Source organism: Salvelinus fontinalis, chromosome 18 (genome assembly GCF_029448725.1).
Source record: "Salvelinus fontinalis isolate EN_2023a chromosome 18, ASM2944872v1, whole genome shotgun sequence".
Classification (NCBI taxonomy): domain Eukaryota; kingdom Metazoa; phylum Chordata; class Actinopteri; order Salmoniformes; family Salmonidae; genus Salvelinus; species Salvelinus fontinalis.
In genome coordinates this window covers 58,897,724-58,914,386 of record NC_074682.1, presented here as the reverse complement: position 1 = coordinate 58,914,386, position 16,663 = coordinate 58,897,724, and positions in this window count along the sequence as shown.

Below are 16,663 nucleotides of genomic sequence, written 5' to 3'. Positions count from 1 at the left end.
CTAAAGGAAGAGGAGGAGGAGGAGGGCCCTGGTCTACTGAAGGAAGAGGGCCCTGGTCTACTGAAGGAAGAGGGCCCTGGTCTACTGAAGGAAGAGGGCCCTGGTCTACTGAAGGAAGAGGGCCCTGGTCTACTGAAGGAAGAGGGCCCTGGTCTACTGGAGGAAGAGGGCCCTGGTCCACTGAAGGAAGAGGGCCCTGGTCCACTGAAGGAAGAGGGCCCTGGTCTACTGGAGGAAGAGGGCCCTGGTCTACTGAAAGAAGAGGGCCCTGGTCTACTGAAGGAGGAGGGCCCTGGTCTACTGAAGGAAGAGGGCCCTGGTCCACTGAAGGAAGAGGGCCCTGGTCCACTGAAGGAAGAGGGCCCTGGTCTACTGAAAGAAGAGGGCCCTGGTCTACTGGAGGAAGAGGGCCCTGGTCTACTGGAGGAAGAGGGCCCTGGTCTACTGAAGGAAGAGGGCCCTGGTCCACTGAAGGAAGAGGAGGAGGAGGAGGAGGAGGGCCCTGGTCCACTGAAGGAAGAGGGCCCTGGTCTACTGGAGGACGAGGAGGAGGAGGGCCCTGGTCTACTGAAGGAAGAGTGGTTGAATATCCCTTTGAGCATGGTGAAGTTATTAATTACACTTTAGATGGTGTATCAATACACCCAGTCACTACAAAGATGCAGGTGTCCTTCCTAACTCAGTTGACGGAGAGGAAGGAAACCGCTCAGGGATCTTACCATGGAATTGTTTTAAGATGGTTATACCATGGATCATTTAGCTATTTGATTTGGAATTTTACGACACTTTTAAATATCAACAAAATAAACATACATATATATCACCATCAACAATATATATATAACAACAGAACAGGGCTCCGGGCAGCCGAGCGGAAATGGAGGAGAACTCGCCTCCCTGCGGACCTGGCATCCTTTCACTCCCTCCTCTCTACATTTTCCTCTTCTGTCTCTGCTGCTAAAGCCACTTTCTACCACTCTAAATTCCAAGCATCTGCCTCTAACCCTAGGAAGCTCTTTGCCACCTTCTCCTCCCTCCTGAATCCTCCTCCCCCTCCCCCCCCTCCTCCCTCTCTGCGGATGACTTCGTCAACCATTTTGAAAAGAAGGTTGACGACATCCGATCCTCGTTTGCTAAGTCAAACGACACCGCTGGTTCTGATCACACTGCCCTACCCTGTGCTTTGACCTCTTTCTCCCCTCTCTCCCCAGATGAAATCTCCCGTCTTGTGACGGCCGGCCGCCCAACAACCTGCCCGCTTGACCCTATCCCCTCCTCTCTTCTCCAGACCATTTCCGGAGACCTTCTCCCTTACCTCACCTCGCTCATCAACTCATCCTTGACCGCTGGCTACGTCCCTTCCGTCTTCAAGAGAGCGAGAGTTGCACCCCTTCTGAAAAAACCTACACTCGATCCCTCCGATGTCAACAACTACAGACCAGTATCCCTTCTTTCTTTTCTCTCCAAAACTCTTGAACGTGCCGTCCTTGGCCAGCTCTCCTGCTATCTCTCTCAGAATGACCTTCTTGATCCAAATCAGTCAGGTTTCAAGACTAGTCATTCAACTGAGACTGCTCTTCTCTGTGTCACGGAGGCGCTCCGCACTGCTAAAGCTAACTCTCTCTCCTCTGCTCTCATCCTTCTAGACCTATCGGCTGCCTTTGATACTGTGAACCATCAGATCCTCCTCTCCACCCTCTCCGAGTTGGGCATCTCCGGCGCGGCCCACGCTTGGATTGCGTCCTACCTGACAGGTCGCTCCTACCAGGTGGCGTGGCGAGAATCTGTCTCCTCACCACGTGCTCTCACCACTGGTGTCCCCCAGGGCTCTGTTCTAGGCCCTCTCCTATTCTCGCTATACACCAAGTCACTTGGCTCTGTCATAACCTCACATGGTCTCTCCTATCATTGCTATGCAGACGACACACAATTAATCTTCTCCTTTCCCCCTTCTGATAACCAGGTGGCGAATCGCATCTCTGCATGTCTGGCAGACATATCAGTGTGGATGACGGATCACCACCTCAAGCTGAACCTCGGCAAGACGGAGCTGCTCTTCCTCCCGGGGAAGGACTGCCCGTTCCATGATCTCGCCATCACGGTTGACAACTCCATTGTGTCCTCCTCCCAGAGCGCTAAGAACCTTGGCGTGATCCTGGACAACACCCTGTCGTTCTCAACTAACATCAAGGCGGTGGCCCGTTCCTGTAGGTTCATGCTCTACAACATTCGCAGAGTACGACCCTGCCTCACACAGGAAGCGGCGCAGGTCCTAATCCAGGCACTTGTCATCTCCCGTCTGGATTACTGCAACTCGCTGTTGGCTGGGCTCCCTGCCTGTGCCATTAAACCCCTACAACTCATCCAGAACGCCGCAGCCCGTCTGGTGTTCAACCTTCCCAAGTTCTCTCACGTCACCCCGCTCCTCCGCTCTCTCCACTGGCTTCCAGTTGAAGCTCGCATCCGCTACAAGACCATGGTGCTTGCCTACGGAGCTGTGAGGGGAACGGCACCTCCGTACCTTCAGGCTCTGATCAGGCCCTACACCCAAACAAGGGCACTGCGTTCATCCACCTCTGTCCTGCTCGCCTCCCTACCTCTGAGGAAGTACAGTTCCCGCTCAGCCCAGTCAAAACTGTTCGCTGCTCTGGCACCCCAATGGTGGAACAAACTCCCTCACGACACCAGGTCAGCGGAGTCAATCACCACCTTCCGGAGACACCTGAAACCCCACCTCTTTAAGGAATACCTAGGATAGGATAAAGTAATCCTTCTAACCCCCCCCCCCCCCCCCCTTAAAAGATTTAGATGCACTATTGTAAAGTGGCTGTTCCACTGGATATCATAAGGTGAATGCACCAATTTGTAAGTCGCTCTGGATAAGAGCGTCTGCTAAATGACTTAAATGTAAATGTAAATATATATATATTTTTCATATTGAATTTGGTCTTTACTACTATAGCCCATAGAAATTCATTGAATAACCCATGCATAAATGGGAAAAAAGACAGTCAAAATAATAATGGTAAGGAATAAGGTTTTTTGAAGTGTCTGTCCTATATCCAGGAGATATAAGTATGTTTGTTTTGTCGGCCAAACGGCACATCAACGTCCCCGAATTCAGACGCGTCTCATTGGACTTGTGGGGGTCTTACAGCAAAACGGAGAACACCATCTTTACACAAAGAGGTCGTGTTTTGTTTCCAAACCGCTCGGACGTGAGAAGAGCCTGATTTTCGGAATGTCTCATGGTCTGCCACCTTCCACCGCAGATGCAGAAGGCCGACATAGCTGGATGTGGTGGATTGAGACCCTGCAAAATGAGACTCAGCCCGTGCTAAAAAAAAGATCTCTCTAGTTTAAACTGACACAACGTCACGTCAATAGACTCTTAAGGATTTTAACCTGCCTCTTCCCCTTCATCTACACTGATTGACGTAGACATCAGTAATTAACATCAATATAGGATCATAGCTTTCACCTGGTCAGTCTGTCATGGAAACAGCAGGAGTTCATGATGTTTTCTACACTCAGTGTACACACACACGCACACACACACACACACACACACACACACACACACACACACACACACCCACAGCCAGCTAGCGGATGTTGCTACACTGACGTTAGCTAAGTGCCCTGGATAGTGGAGGTGAGGGGAGTGTGTGTGTGTGTGTGTGTGTGTGTGTGTGTGTGTGTGTGTGTGTGTGTGTGTGTGTGTGTGTGTGTGTGTGTGTGTGTGTGTGTGTGTGTGTGTGTGTGTGTGCGTGTGTGTGTGGGCGTGTGTGTTTGGCGAGGCAGCCGGCACTGTTCTTTTAACAGGAAACCATCTTCTGTCATCATGACTGTAATTACAGGACAGAGACACACGCATACATTTCCACCAGAATGGAGCCCTCAGCAAGATCTCTCTCTCTCTCTCTCCGTATTCTAACTCTTCCACCATAACACACAGACCTACTGCCTCTCATCTTCACACCTAGTCATCGTCATCATCATCAACATCACCATGATCACCATCATCATCACCATGATCATCAACAACATCACCATGATCATCATCAACATCACCATGATCATCAACAACATCACCATCAACATCACCATGATCACCATCAACATCACCATGATCACCATCAACATCACCATGATCATCATCAACATCACCATGATCATAATCAACATCACCATCATCAACATCAACATCACCATGATCACCATCAACATCACCATGATCATCATCACCATGATCACCATCAACATCACCATGATCATCATCGACATCACCATGATCAACATCACCATGATCATCATCAACATCACCATGATCATCATCGACATCACCATGATCACCATCAACATCACCATCATCAACATCTCCATGATCACCATCAACATCACCATGATCATCATCATCAACATCACCATGATCATCATCAACATCACCATGATCATCATCAACATCACCATGATCATCATCAACATCACCATGATCACATCAACATCACTATGATCATCATCACCATGATCATCATCAACATCACCATGATCATCAACAACATCACTATGATCATCATCACCATGATCATCATCAACATCACCATGATCATCATCAACATCACCATGATCATCATCAACATCATCATCAACATCACCATGATCACCATCACCATGATCATAATTACCATCAACATCATCATCAACATCACCATGATCATCATCAACATCACCATGATCATAATTACCATCAACATCACCATGATCATCAACAACATCACCATAATCATCATCAACATCACCATGATCATCATCAACATCACCATGATCACCATCAACATCCCCATGATCACCATCAACATCACCATGATAATCATCAACAACATCACCATGATCAACATCTCCATGATCACCATCAACATCACCATGATCATCATCAACATCACCATGATCATCAACATCACCATGATCATCAACAACATCACCATGATCATCAACAACATCACCATGATCACCATCAACATCACCATGATAATCATCAACATCACCATGATCATCATCAACATCACCATGATCATCATCAACATCACCACCATCAACATCCCCATGATCATAATTACCAACAACATCACCATCATCCTCACCAATCTTCTCTGCTGGTACTGATTGGTAGCCTACCGTAATGTGTGTCCTGACATGGCCTGCAGAAAGACCCGGCACAGAGAGACTTCTTTTGCAAATTACTATGAATTAGCAGACTTCTTTCCTAAAACTTGTCAATACTAAACATCATATTAAAGGTATGAAATAAATAACAGGTCTATTTCGCTTCAGCAAACACAATTAATCTGTGTGAACATGGCGGCTCTCAACACAGAGGGGCGGCCGCTACTATACGAGAGATTGTTTGTGAGGAGATTACCTTTGCTACTAGACTTACAATTAAAACCGGTAAATTAATCATTGGCAGTGCTCACTGCTAAATTGGATACTTATTAAACTAAATAGGAAAGTTTGGAGTAATTCAATGTACGGGGGTCAAAGGATTTTGAAACTGGTGTGGAAGCGGGCAAATCCAACTTCCTTCATGAGTAATCTATTCTATGAACTGTTTGGGCGGGAGAAGGTGGGTCCCATGTTGTTGATTCATAAATCATTTTTACTGCAGTGGGGTAAATCAAGGTGTGACGAAGACGCGGGGAGTCGGGAAGCAGGTGCAGTCTGTGAGTTTAATTGGAACGAACATAGAGAGAATACAAAAACAGCGTCTGAACAAGAAAACAGAAACAATGCTGCCTGATGGGTGATACAACGGAGATAAAGGGGAAGTAATCAGGATAGTGACAAAGTTCAGGTGTGCGTAATGATGGTTGCCAGGTGTGCGTAATGATGGGTTGGCAGTACTGATGGTTAGTAGCCCGGCGTTGTCGCGCACCGGAGGAGGAGTAGACGCATGGCTCCAGCCGCAGGACGACGCCGGGCCAGGTGGACGGCCCCGAGGGCGAGTAGCAGGCCCGGATGGCGAGTAGCGGTCCTGTGGGCGAGTAGCGGGCCGGATGGCGAAGGTGGAAATCTCAGATGACGTTGGGATCTAAAATGGCATCCACCGGAACCCAACACCGGACCGAACCCTTCCCAGAGCCGACCCTCACGATGTCAGGAGTCCAGGATGCATCTGATGGGCAGAAGGGTGTAGTGGGGGACGGCATCAGCCAGGGGACCAGGAAAACACAGGTCTGAGGAGCAATACATGAAAAGCGGGTGAGATCCGGTAGTTAGTGGGGAGCTGGAATCGGTATATTACCCATTGACCCTCCGGAGGACTTTGAATGGCCCCACAAACCGGGGATTCAGCTTCCGGCAGGGCAGGAGGAGCGGGAGGTTCCTGGTGGACAGCCAGACACGATCACCAGGATGGAACACGGGAGCCTCACTGCGGTGGTGGTCCGCCTGCTCCTTCTGGCGGCGGACGTTGCGTTGGAGCCTCACATGGGCTAGCGTTCCAAACCTCCTGCGCACTGGAACCACTCGTCCACCGGAGGAGCTCCGGTCTGGCTCGGAGCCAGGCCCGGCTGGTACCCCAGGATGCACTGGAAGGGAAACAGCCTGGTGGAGGACTGACGAAGTGAGTTCTGGGCGTACTCCGCCCAGGGAAGGAACCGGGCCCACACCCCATGTCGGTCCTGACAGTGACTCCTAAGGAACCTTCCCAGCTTAGGAGTCACATGAAAAAAAAATTATGGAATAATGGCGGACGGAAAACAGGGTGGTGAGGCAGGTGCCGCTTCTCATACGAATGCCGTTATTTTACCTAAAACATCAGGTGTACGCCGACCCCAGCTAAGTAGCTAAGGAACTCATGCAAAGAGTTAAAGCGTAATTATGTGTTTTATCTCCAGGACTCTGCCATGATTGTCAGTTATGTAGCTGCTCTACTGATAATCTCAGTGCGTCCTTGCTGGGATGACACAATCAGTCTACGACCGGAGAATATCAACACTAAACACATTGTTTCATTGTTCCACGGGAGCGGACAGTACACAGCATACCATAATGTTCTGATTAATGGCCAAGTCTACCTCGCTCCCTATTCCACTGAACCGCTTAGGCGTAACAAACACAAGTCCAACATTTATCGGAAACTTTTAAACTACCTGTTCACTACCCTCCTACTCTCCGGGGATGTGTAACTCAACCCTGGGCCTAACATCACCGAGCCAGCCTCAACCCTGGGTCTAACATCACCGAGCCAGCCTCAACCCTGGGTCTAACATCACCGAGCCAGCCTCAATCCTGGGTCTAACATCACCGAGCCAGCCTCAACCCTGGGCCTAACATCACCGAGCCAGCCTCAACCCTGGGCCTGACGTCACCGAGCCAGCCTCAACCCTGGGCCTAACATCACCGAGCCAGCCTCAACCCTGGGTCTAACATCACCGAGCCAGCCTCAACCCTGGGCCTAACATCACCGATGATAACAATCTAACACAGGATGCAGTCGAAATAGCAATAGCCTTCAATTCCTACTTTGTTGACTCTGTCAGGGTACTGACACAGAACCCCTCCACTGGTTTCTTGGGCTCAGTGCTAGTGAATGACGCTCAACCTGTCTTCATCATAAGGGAGGTTTCTGAGTCAAAGGTGAACAAGGTGATTAGCTCACTAAAGAACTCTAAAGCCAAAGATGTGTTTGGGCTGGACTCTACCTTTCTTAAAAACTACAAAGAGTCACTCATTGGCCCCATTACTAAGGTCACCAACACATCTATTGGTCTCGGGGTGTTTCCAAGGGTATGGAAGTCGGCCATAATAACGGCCATCTTTAAATCAGGCGACCCTGCTGACGTGAGTAACTACAGGCCCATTAGTATACTACCTGTGGTGTCAAAGGTTGTTGAACAGTGTGTAGCAGAACAACTGATTGTCCACCTCAACAACAGCCCCTTCACATTACACTCCATGCAGTTTGGCTTCAGAGCGAAACACTCCACAGAAACGGCCAACTGCTTTCTTCTGGAAAATGTGAAGTCCAAGATGGACAAAGGGGGTGTTGTTGGGGCTGTGTTTCTGGACCTAAGGAAGGCTTTTGATACTGTTAACCATGAGATTCTCATTTCAAAATTGTCCAAGTTCAACTTTCCCCCCGATGCCTTGAGATGGATGAAATCATACCTTGAAGGCAGAACTCAGTGTGAACAATGAGCTGTCGCCCACTCTTAGCTATGATGTGGGCATCCCCCAAGGGTCAATAATGGGGCCACTCCTGTTCAGCCTGTACATTAACGATCTGCCTTCTGTCTGTACTGGGTCTGTAGTTCAGCCTGTACATTAATGATCTGCCTTCTGTCTGTACTGGGTCTGTAGTTCAGCCTGTACATTAATGATCTGCCTTCTGTCTGTACTGGGTCTGTAGTTCAGCCTGTACATTAATGATCTGCCTTCTGTCTGTACTGGGTCTGTAGTTCAGCCTGTACATTAATGATCTGCCTTCTGTCTGTACTGGGTCTGAAGTTCAGCCTGTACATTAATGATCTGCCTTCTGTCTGTTCTGGGTCTGTAGTTCAAATGTATGCAGATGATACAGTGATATATGTGCAAAGAGCAAACAACAAGCTGCACAAGAACTCACTACTGTAATGGTCCAGGTTACAAAGTGACTCAGTGACTCACTACTGTAATGGTCCAGGTTACAAAGTGACTCACTACTGTACTGGTCCAGGTTACAAAGTGGCTAAGTGACTCACTACTGTAATGGTCCAGGTTACAAAGTGGCTCAGTGACTCACTACTGTAATGGTCCAGGTTACAAAGTGGCTCAGTGACTCACTACTGTAATGATCCAGGTTACATAGTGGCTCAGTGACTCACTACTGTAATGGTCCAGGTTACAAAGTGGCTCAGTGACTCACTACTGTAATGGTCCAGGTTACAAAGTAGCTCAGTGACTCACTACTGTAATGGTCCAGGTTACAAAGTGGCTCAGTGACTCACTACTGTAATGGTCCAGGTTACAAAGTGGCTCAGTGACTCACTACTGTAATGATCCAGGTTACATAGTGGCTCAGTGACTCACTACTGTAATGGTCCAGGTTACAAAGTGGCTCAGTGACTCACTACTGTAATGGTCCAGGTTACAAAGTAGCTCAGTGACTCACTACTGTAATGGTCCAGGTTACAAAGTGGCTCAGTGACTCACTACTGTAATGGTCCAGGTTACAAAGTGGCTAAGTGACTCACTACTGTAATGGTCCGGGTTACAAAGTGGCTCAGTGACTCACTACTGTAATGGTCCAGGTTACAAAGTGTCTCAGTGACTCACTACTGTAATGGTCCAGGTTACAAAGTGGCTCAGTGACTCACTACTGTAATGGTCCAGGTTACAAAGTGGCTCAGTGACTCACTACTGTAATGGTCCAGGTTACAAAGTGGCTCAGTGACTCACTACTGTAATGGTCCAGGTTACAAAGTGGCTCAGTGACTCACTACTGTAATGGTCCAGGTTACAAAGTGGCTCAGTGACTCACTACTGTAATGGTCCAGGTTACAAAGTGGCTCAGTGACTCACTACTGTAATGGTCCAGGTTACAAAGTGACTCAGTGACTCACTACTGTAATGGTCCAGGTTACAAAGTGGCTCAGTGACTCACTACTGTAATGGTCCAGGTTACAAAGTGACTCAGTGACTCACTACTGTAATGGTCCAGGTTACAAAGTGGCTCAGTGACTCACTACTGTAATGATCCAGGTTACATAGTGGCTCAGTGACTCACTACTGTAATGGTCCAGGTTACAAAGTGACTCAGTGACTCACTACTGTAATGGTCCAGGTTACAAAGTGGCTCAGTGACTCACTACTGTAATGGTCCAGGTTACAAAGTGGCTCAGTGACTCACTACTGTAATGGTCCAGGTTACACAGTGGCTCAGTGACTCACTAATGTAATGGTCCAGGTTACATAGTGGCTCAGTGACTCACTACTGTAATGGTCCAGGTTACAAAGTGGCTCAGTGACTCACTACTGTAATGGTCCAGGTTACATAGTGGCTCAGTGACTCACTACTGTAATGGTCCAGGTTACATAGTGACTCGGTGACTCGTGTTTGCATCTCAATGTGAAAAAAACTGTTTGCATGTTCTTCACAAAGAGGGCAACAGATGCTACTGAGCCAGATGTCTGTGTGTCAGGGGAGAAGCTCCAGGTGGTCTCTGATTTTAAGTACCTTGGCATCATACTTGATTCCAACCTCTCTTTTAAAAAGCAAGTGAAAAAGGTAATTCAGATTGAACCTAGCTAATTTCCAATTTATATGAAATTGTTTGACTACAGAGGTAGCAAAACTGTACTTCAAATCTATGATACTCCCCCACTTAACATACTGCTTGACTAGTTGGGCCCAAGCTTGCTGTACAACATTAAAACCTATTCAGTCTGTCTACAAACAGGCTCTCAAAGTACTTGATAGGAAGCCCAATAGCCATCATCACTGTTACATCCTCAGAAATTGGGAAAATGTTGGGGAAATGTTTGGGAAAATTTGTTGGGAAAATCTTGTGCAATACATGTCTTGTATTCAAGATCCTAAATGGCCTGGCTCCCCCTCCACTCAGTATTTTTGTTTAACAGAAAACCCAAACATATGGCAGCAGATCCACAAGGTCTGCCATGAGAGGTGACTGTATAGTTCCCTTAAAGGAAAAGCACCTTTAGTAAATCCGCTTTCTCTGTGAGAGCTTCCCATGTCTGGAATACACTGCCATCAGACACACATAACTGCACCACATATCACACTTTCACAAAATGCATGAAGACATGGCTAAAGGTCAATCAGTTTTGTGAACATGGACCCTAGCTGTGTGTTGCCGCTGTCCATGTCTGTTGTCTGTAACTTGTGAGGTGTGGAAACACTTTGTTGCTTTTATGAATTTTGTCTTAGTGCTTTTTGTCCTATGTTTCTCTGTCTCTATGCTACATCTTGCTTGTCCTATGTTTCTCTGTCTGTATGCTATGTCTTGCTTGTCCTATGTTGCTCTGTCTCTATGCTACATCTTGCTTGTCCTATGTTGCTTTGTCTGTATGCTACGTCTTGCTTGTCCTATGTTTCTCTGTCTCTATGCTACATCTTGCTTGTTCTATGTTTCTCTGTCTGTATGCTACGTCTTGCTTGTCCTATGTTGCACTGTCTGTATGCTACGTCTTGCTTGTTCTATGTTGCTCTGTCTGTATGCTACGTCTTGCTTGTCCTATGTTTCTCTGTCTCTATGCTACATCTTGCTTGTTCTATGTTTCTCTGTCTGTATGCTACGTCTTGCTTGTTCTATGTTGCTCTGTCTGTATGCTACGTCTTGCTTGTTCTATGTTGCTCTGTGTGTATGCTACGTCTTGCTTGTCCTATGTCTCTCTGCGTGTGCTCACTGCTCATTGATTGTCTGTATTGTAATTGTTTTTAATAACCTGTCCAGGGACTGCGGTTGAAAATTAGCCGGCTGGCTAAAACCGGCACTTTTACTGAAACGTTTAATTATGTGCACTGTCCCTGTAAAAATAAAATAAACTCAACTCAACTCAACTCCTGGTTAGTCCTCTCTACCTGCCCGTTGGACTGAGTCCGGTACCCAGATGTGAGGCTGACCGTGACCCCCAGCTTCTCCATGCAGGCTCTCAATACCCGCAACGTGAATTGGGGACCACGGTCGGAGACTGTAACGGCTTTCCTCCTTCTCTTCATCAGAAGAGGAGGAGCAGGGATCGAACCAAAATGCAGCTGAGTTTGTCGACATGATTTATAAAGAATAAAACACGAACTCGACTAATACACTAACAAAACAAATAAACGGTGTAGACAGACCTAGACGACGAACTTACATAAAACAATGAAGAACGCACGAATAGAGAAAATAGGCTACACAAATGAACGATGAACAAACAAACCGAAAACAGTCCACAAACACAGGAGACAATCACCCACAACGAACACTGTGAAAACACCTACCTAAATATGACTCTTAATTAGAGGAACGCCAAACACCTGCCTCTAATTAAGAGCCATACCAGGCAACCCATAAACCAACATAGAAACAGAAAACATAGAATGCCCACCCAACCTCACGTCCTGACCAACTAACACATATAACAAACTAACAGAAATAGGTCAGGAACGTGACAGAGACGATGTTCTCCGGAAGGCCATAGTGTCGGAAGACCTGCTGGAACAGTGTCTCAGCGACCTGGAGACCAGAGAGAGGAGGATACAATGGCAGGACCTGCAGTGTCTCAGCGACCTGGAGACCAGAGAGAGGAGGATACAATGGCAGGACCTGCAGTGTCTCAGCGACATGGAGACCAGAGAGAGAGGAGGATAAAATGGCAGGACCTGCAGTGTCTCAGCGACCTGGAGACCAGAGAGAGGAGGATACAATGGCAAGACCTGCAGTGTCTCAGCGACCTGGAGACCAGAGAGAGGAGGATACAATGGCAGGACCTGCTGGAACAGTGTCTCAGCGACCTGGAGACCAGAGAGAGAGGAGGATACAATGGCAGGACCTGCAGTGTCTCAGCAACCTGGAGACCAGAGAGAGAGGAGGATACAATGGCAGGACCTGCAGTGTCTCAGCAACCTGGAGACCAGAGAGAGAGGAGGATACAATGGCAGGACCTGCAGTGTCTCAGCAACCTGGAGACCAGAGAGAGGAGGATACAATGGCAAGACCTGCAGTGTCTCAGCGACCTGGAGACCAGAGAGAGAGGAGGATAAAATGGCAGGACCTGCAGTGTCTCAGCGACCTGGAGACCAGAGAGAGGAGGATACAATGGCAGGACCTGCTGGAACAGTGTCTCAGCGACCTGGAGACCAGAGAGAGAGGAGGATACAATGGCAGGACCTGCTGGAACAGTGTCTCAGCGACCTGGAGACCAGAGAGAGAGGAGGATACAATGGCAGGACCTGCAGTGTCTCAGCAACCTGGAGACCAGAGAGAGAGGAGGATACAATGGCAGGACCTGCAGTGTCTCAGCGACATGGAGACCAGAGAGAGGAGGATACAATGGCAGGACCTGCTGGAACAGTGTCTCAGCGACCTGGAGACCAGAGAGAGGAGGATAAAATGGAATCACCCCTGAATCCTTCTCCATTAAGTACTGGTGGCCCACCTTGGCACAGGACACTGTCCGCTACGTCAACTCCTGCTCCGTATGTGCCCAAACCAAATCTCCCCGGCACGCTCGAACATGGAAACTCCTTTCCCTTCCCCGTGCCTCAGCAGCCTTGGTCCCATCTGTCCATAACTGTAACACGGGTCACGTGTAACAGCTAGGCCTGCATTATATTCACATGATCCTTATCTGAGTGACAGAATAAAGTTTTTGAGAGGGGGGGGGGAGTCAATATGTTGTTAACTAGGAACAAGATTCTGTTTAGAGTTTGATCTAAAGATTAGCTCAATGGGGTAAATGCAGATGGTCAATCCTCAGGCTATTTATTTATGGTCAGGTACCATACCGCAACAGCTGGGGATAAGGCTCAATGCAGAACAGCACACCTGCTTCATTATATGGACCAATGTGTTATTGGGCTCATTTCTGGAGGGGGACATTATGTTTGAGTAGAAAATGAACTAGACTAAGCAAAAAAAAGAAACGTCCTCTCTTTGTCAACTGCGTTTATTTTCAGCAAACTTAACATGTGTAAATATTTGTATGAACATAACAAGATTAAACAACTGAGACATAAACTGAACAAGTTTCACAGACGTGACGAACATAAATGTAATAATGTGTCCCTGAACAAAGGGGGAGGGGGGGGGGGGGGGTCAAAATCAAAAGTAACAGTCAGTATCTGGTGTGGCCACCAGCTGCATTAAGTACTGCAGTGCATCTCCTCCTCATGGACTGCACCAGATTTGCCAGTTCTTGCTGTGAGATGTCACCCCACTCTTCCACCAAGGCAACCGCAAGTTCCCGGACATTTCTGGGGGGAATGGCCCTTGACCTCACCCTCCGATCCAACAGGTCCCAGACGTGCTCAATGGGATTGAGATCCGGGCTCTTCGCTGGCCATGGCAGAACACTGACATTCCTGTGTTGCAGGAAATCACTCACAGAACGAGCAGTATGGCTGGTGGCATTGTCATGCTGGAGGGTCATGTCAGGATGAGCCTGCAGGAAGGGTACCACATGAGGGAGGAGGATGTCTTCCCTGCAACGCATAGCGATGAGATTGCCTGCAATGACAACAAGCTCAGTCCGATGATGCTGTGAAACACCGCCCCAGACCATGATGGACCCTCCACCTCCCAATCGATCCCGCTCCAGAGTACAGGCCTCGGTGTAACGCTCACTGATGGAGGGATTGTGCATTCCTGGTGTAACTCGGGCAGTTGTTGTTGCCATCCTGTACCTGTCCCGCAGCTGTGATGATCAGATGTACCGATCCTGTGCAGGTGTTGTTACATGTGGTCTGCCTCTGCGAGGACGATCAGCTGTCCGTCCTGTCTTCCTGTAGCGCTGTCTTATGCGTCTCACAGTACGGACTTTGCAATTTATTGCTTTGGCCACATCTGCAGTCCTCATGCCTCCTTGCAACATGCCTAAGGCACGTTCACGCAGAGCAGGGACCCTGTTTTTCAGAGTCTGTAGAAAGGCCTCTTTAGTGTCCTAAGTTTTCATAACTGTGACCTTAATTGCCTACCGTTTGTAAGCTGTTAGTTCTTAACAACCGTTCCACAGGTGTATGTTCATTAATTGTTTATGGTTCATTGAACAAGCATGGGAAACAGTGTTTAAACCCTTTACAATGAAGATATGTGAAGTTATTTGGATTTTTACGAATTATCTTTGAAAGACAGGGTCCTGAAAAGGGACGTTTATTTTTTTGCTGAGTTTATCAATCCCTCACCTCCAACATTCCAACTGAACCACTCAGCACCATACCACAACACACAGAGAGCAGGGGTCAACTGAACCACTGAGCACCATACCCCAACACACAGAGAGCAGGGGTCAACTGAACCACTCAGCACCATACCACAACACACAGAGAGCAGGGGTCAACTGAACCACTCAGCACCATACCACAACACACAGAGAGCAGGGGTCAACTGAACCACTCAGCACCATACCACAACACACAGAGAGCAGGGGTCAAATGAACCACTCAGCACCATACCACAACACACAGAGAGCAGGGGTCAACTGAACCACTGAGCACCATACCCCAACACACAGAGAGCAGGGGTCAACTGAACCACTCAGCACCATACCACAACACACAGAGAGCAGGGGTCAACTGAACCACTCAGCACCATACCACAACACACAGAGAGCAGGGGTCAACTGAACCACTCAGCACCATACCACAACACACAGAGAGCAGGGGTCAAATGAACCACTCAGCACCATACCACAACACACAGAGAGCAGGGGTCAACTGAACCACTGAGCACCATACCACAACACACAGAGAGCAGGGGTCAACTGAACCACTCAGCGCCATACCACAACACACAGAGAGCAGGGGTCAACTGAACCACTCAGCACCATACCACAACACACAGAGAGCAGGGGTCAACTGAACCACTCAGCACCATACAACAACACACAGAGAGCAGGGGTCAACTGAACCACTCAGCACCATACCACAACACACAGAGAGCAGGGGTCAACTGAACCACTCAGCACCATACCACAACACACAGAGAGCAGGGGTCAACTGAACCACTCAGCACCATACCACAACACACAGAGAGCAGGGGTCAACTGAACCACTGAGCACCATACCACAACACACAGAGAGCAGGGGTCAACTGAACCACTCAGCACCATACCACAACACACAGAGAGCAGGGGTCAACTGAACCACTCAGCACCATACCACAACACACAGAGAGCAGGGGTCAACTGAACCACTCAGCACCATACAACAACACACAGAGAGCAGGGGTCAACTGAACCACTCAGCACCATACCACAACACACAGAGAGCAGGGGTCAACTGAACCACTCAGCACCATACCACAACACACAGAGAGCAGGGGTCAACTGAACCACTCAGCACCATACCACAACACACAGAGAGCAGGGGTCAACTGAACCACTGAGCACCATACCACAACACACAGAGAGCAGGGGTCAACTGAACCACTCAGCACCATACCACAACACACAGAGAGCAGGGGTCAACTGAACCACTCAGCACCATACCACAACACACAGAGAGCAGGGGTCACCTGAACCACTGAGCACCATACGACAACACACAGAGAGCAGGGGTCAACTGAACCACTCAGCACCATACCACAACACACAGAGAGCAGGGGTCAACTGAACCACTCAGCACCATACCACAACACACAGAGAGCAGGGGTCAACTGAACCACTGAGCACCATACCACAACACACAGAGAGCAGGGGTCAACTGAACCACTGAGCACCATACCACAACACACAGAGAGCAGGGGTCAACTGAACTACTGAGCACCATACCACAACACACAGAGAGCAGGGGTCAACTGAACCACTCAGCACCATACCACAACACACAGAGAGCAGGGGTCAACTGAACCACTCAGCACCATACCACAACACACAGAGAGCAGGGGTCAACTGAACCACTCAGCACCATACCACAACACACAGAGAGCAGGGGTCAACTGAACCACTGAGCACCATA